Here is a 5,250-nt window from a genome sequence, read left to right on the forward strand (position 1 = left end):
TCCACTATTAAGAAACCTATGGGAAGTATTAATGATGTTCTTATTGTTGCAAATAGGAATTATGTGCCCGTAGATTACATTTTTCTTCATATTGATTGCAATCCTTCATGTCCCATTATTCTTGGTAGACCTTTCCTATGAAAGAAGGGAATATTGGATTACAATTTCCGTTAAGGAAAGGCATGGAAAACTTTCCTAGAAATAAAATTAAATTACCTTATGAGTCTATTATGAGAGCCTACAGATTGCATACCCAAGATGGCAATACCTAGATCTATTCTTGTTTTTATGCCTAGCTAGGGGCATACAAATTGCATACCAAACGATTGCATACCAAAGATGGCAATACCTAGATCTATTCTTGTTTTTATGCCTAGCTAGGGGCGTTAAACAATAGCACTTGTTGGGAGGCAACCCAATTTTATTTTTGTTTCTTGCTTTTTGGTTCTATTTAGTAATAAATAATTCATCTAGACTCTATTTAGATGTGTTTTTATGATTTTAATTAATGTTTTTGCCAAGTAGAACCTTTGGGAAGACTTGGGGGAAGTTTTAGCAATCTTGCTGTAAAAAAACAGAAACTTTAGCGCTCACGAGATTTGCTGCCATTTTTTTACTGGAGAGTGTGATTAGGTTGATTCTTATTGCAGATGATTAATAGACAAATTCCTCATGTCCAAAAATTACTACAGGATGTTCTGTTTTTGATAGATTCTGTTTTTGTGTGTTGTTTGCTTATTTTGATGAATCTATGGCTAGTATCGGAGTGTATGAACCATGGAGAAGTTGGAATATAGTAGGTTTAACACCAATATAAATAAATAATGAGTTCATTACAGTACCTTAAGTGGTGGTTTGTTTTCTTATACTAACGGAGCTCATGAGATTTTCTATTGAGATTTGTGTTGTGAAGTTTTCAAGTTTTGGGTAAAGATTTGATGGATTTTGGAATAAGGAGTGGCAAGAGACTAAGATTAGGGATGCACAAGGCACCCAAGGTAAAATTCAAGGACAACCAAAAGCCTAAGCTTGGGGATGCCCCGAAAGGCATCCCCTCTTTCATCTTCTTCCATCGGTAACTTTACTTGCCGCTATATTTTTATTCACCACGTGATATGTGTTTTGCTTGGAGCATCTTGTATGATTTGAGTCTTTGATTTTTAGTTTACCCCAATCATCCTTGCTGTACACACCTTTTGGGAGATACACACATGAATTGTAATTTATTAGAATACTCTATGTGCTTCACTTATATCTTTTGAGCTGGATAATTTTGCTCTAGTGCTTCACTTATATTTTTTGAGCATGGTGGTGGTTTTATTTTATAGAAATTATTGATCTCTCATGCTTCACTTATATTATTTTGAGAGTCCTTTAGAACAACATGGTAATTTGCTTTGGTTATAAAATTAGTCCTAATATGATAGGCATCCAGGATGGGTATAATAAAAACTATCATAAAAGTGCATTGAATACTATGAGAAGTTTGATACTTGATGACTGTTTTGAGATATAAAGATGGTGATATTAGAGTCATGCTAGTTGATTAGTTGTGAATTTGATAAATACTTGTGTTAAAGTTTGTGATTCCCGTAGCATGCACGTGTGGTGAACCATTATGTGATGAAGTCGGAGCATGATTTATTTATTGATTGTCTTCCTTATGAGTGGCGGTCAGGGACGAGCGATGGTCTTTTCCCACCAATCTATCCCCCTAGGAGCATGTGTGTAGTGCTTTGTTTCGATAACCAATAGATTTTTGCAATAAGTATATGAGTTCTTTATGACTAATGTTGAGTCCATGGATTATACGCACTCTCACCCTTCCACCATTACTAGCCTCTCTAGTATCGTGCAACTTTCGCCGATATCATAAACCCACCATATACTTTCCTCAAAATATCCACCATACCTACCTATTATGGCATTTCCATAGCCGTTATGAGATATATTGCCATGCAACTTACCACCATTCTGTTTATTATGACACGCTTCATCACTGTCATATTGCTTTGCATGGTCATGTAGTTGACATCGTATTTGTGGCAAAGCCACATTCATAATTATTTCATACATGTCACTCTTGATTCATTGCACATCCCGGTACACCGTCGGAGGCATTCACATAGAGTCATATTTTGTTTTAGTATCGAGTTGTAATTTTTGAGTTGTAAGTAAATAAAAGTGTGATGATCATCATTATTAGAGCATTGTCCCGGGTGAGGAAAGGATGATGGAGACTATGATTCCCCCACAAGTCGCGATGAGACTCCAGACGAAAAAAGAAAAGGAAAAAAGAGGCCATTAAAAAAAGGAGAAAAAGCCTAAATAAAAAAAAGGAAGAAAAAGAGAGAAGGGACAATGTTACTATCCTTTTACCATACTTGTGCTTCCAAGTAGCACCATGATCTTCATGATAAGAGAGTCTCCTATGTTGTCACTTTCATATACTAGTGGGAATTTTACATTATAGAACTTGGCTTGTATATTCCAATGATGAGCTTCCTCAAAATGCCCGAGGTCTTCGTGAGCAAGCAAGTTGGATGCACACCCACTTAGTTTCTTTTGTTGAGCTTTCATACACTTATAGCTCCAGTGCATCCGTTGCATGGCAATCCCTACTCACTCACATTGATATCTATTGACGGGCATCTCCATAGCCTTTTGATACGCCTAGTTGATGTGAGACTGTCTTTTTTGTCTTCTCCACAACCACCACTCTATTCCACATATAGTGCTATGTCCATGGCTCACGCTCATATATCACGTGAAGATTGAAAAAGTTTGAGAACGTCAAAAGCATGAAACAATTGCTTGGCTTGTCATCGGGGTTGTGCATGATTTAAATACTTTGTGTGATGAAGGTAGAGCATAGCCAGACTATATGATTTTGTAGGGATAACTTTCTTTGGCCATGTTATTTTGAGAAGACATGATTGCTTTGTTAGTATGCTTGAAGTATTATTATTTTTATGTCAATATTAAACTTTTGTCTTGAATCTTTCGGAGCTAAACATTCATGCCACAATAAAGAAAAATTACATTGAGAATTATGCTAGGTAGCATTCCATATCAAAAATTCTGCTTTTATCATTTACCTACTCGAGGACGAGCATGAATTAAGCTTGGGGATGTTTGATACGTCTCCAACGTATCTATAATTTTTGATTGTCCCATGCTATTATATTATCTGTTTTGGATGTTAATGGGCTTATTTATACACTTTTATATTATTTTTGGGACTAACCTACTAACCCAAGGCCCAGTGCAAATTGATGTTTTTTGCCCATTTCAGTGTTTCATAGAAAAGGAATATCAGACAGAATCCAAATGGAATGAAACCTTCGGGAGAGTTATTTTGGAACAAACATGATCCAGGTGACTTGGAGCAGACGTCAAGAAAGAAACGAGGTGGCCACGAGGCAGGAGGGCGCGCCCCCCACCCTCATGGGCCCCTCGCAGCTCCACCGACCTACTTCTTCCTCCTATATATACCCATATACCCCGAAAACATCCAGGAGCACCACGAAACCCTATTTCCACCGCCGCAACCTTCTGTACCCGTGAGATCCCATCTTGGGGCCTTTTCCGGAGCTCCGTCGGAGGGGGAATCAATCACGGAGGGCTTCTACATCAACACCATAGCCTCTCCAATGATGTGTGAGTAGTTTACCACAGACCTTTGGGTCCATAGTTATTAGCTATATGGCTTCTTCTCTCTCTTTGGATCTCAATACAATGTTCTCCTCGATCTTCTTGGAGATCTATTTGATGTAACTCTTTTTGCGGTGTGTTTGTCGAGATCCGATGAATTGTGGATTTATGATCAAGTTTATCTATGAACAATATTTGATTCTTCTCTGATATCTTTTATGTATGATTGATTATCTTTGCAAGTCTCTTCGAATTATCAGTTTGGTTTGGCCTACTAGATTGATCTTTCTTGCAATGGGATAAGTGCTTAGCTTTGGGTTCAATCTTGCGGTGTCCTTTCCCAGTGACAGCAGGGCAGCAAGGCACATATTGTATTGTTGCCATCGAGGATAAAAAGATGGAGTTTATATCACATTGCTTGAGTTTATCCCTCTACATCATGTCATCTTGCCTAATGCGTTACTCTATTCTTATGAACTTAATATCTAGATGCATGCTGGATAGCGGTCGATGTGTGGAGTAATAGTAGTAGATGCAGAATCGTTTCGGTCTAATTGTCGCGGGCGTGATGCCTATATACATGATCATGCCTAGATATTCTCATAATTATGCACTTTTCTATCAATTGCTCGACAGTAATTTGTTCACCCACCGTAATACTTATGCTATCTTGAGAGAAGCCACTAGTGAAACCTATGGCCCCTGGGTCTATCTTTTATCATATAAGTTTCCCATCTACTTTATTTTGCAATCTTTACTTTCAATCTATATCATAAAAATACCAAAAAAATTATCTTATTATTATTATCTACTCCAAGCTGAGCACGCTTAACTTTGGAGTTCTGTTTGAATGGGCTCCCGGAAAAGAGGAATTCCTTATTGATATGAGTAGTCTATCATCTCTAATAAGCCAGGCTATCACATACACCCCACTCAGAGGAACCGACGTCCTCATCGGTCCACAGGAATGTTCCCTCTTGGCACATACGTCTGTGCATCTAGTCCGGTACATGTGCCATGCCGTGTGCCACGACGGGTCACAAACGTCATGAACAACATGACCGTGCACCTGTCCGCAACCATCCGTGTAACCGCGAGGGTCGGCTCTGATACCAACTTGTAACGCCCCGGACACACCTGTCGGTGGTCGTTACTCCTGGCGGGATCTAGACTGGCCCCACAGATCAATACTAGTCTTTTCTGCGCACTTTGTCCTCACTCGTGCGCACCCGGGAGCAAATTCCCGGTCGGTCACCCATCCTGACACTACTCCAAGCTGAGCACGCTTAACTTTGGAGTTCTGTTCGAATGGGCTCCCGGAAAAGAGGAATTCCTTATTGATATGAGTAGTCTATCATCCCTAATAAGCCAGGCTATCACATATTATCTCTATCATATCTCACTCTCGTAAGTGACCGTGAAGGGATTGACAACCCCTTTATCGCGTTGGTTGCGAGGTTCTTATTTGTTTGTGTAGGTACGAGGGACTTGCGTGTAGTCTCCTACTGGATTGATACCTTGGTTCTTAAAAACTGAGGGAAATACTTATGCTACTTTGCTGCATCACCCTTTCCTCTTCAAGGGAAAACCAACGCA

The sequence above is a fragment of the Triticum aestivum genome, chromosome 3A, assembly GCF_018294505.1.
Source record: "Triticum aestivum cultivar Chinese Spring chromosome 3A, IWGSC CS RefSeq v2.1, whole genome shotgun sequence".
NCBI classification, from domain to species: domain Eukaryota; kingdom Viridiplantae; phylum Streptophyta; class Magnoliopsida; order Poales; family Poaceae; genus Triticum; species Triticum aestivum.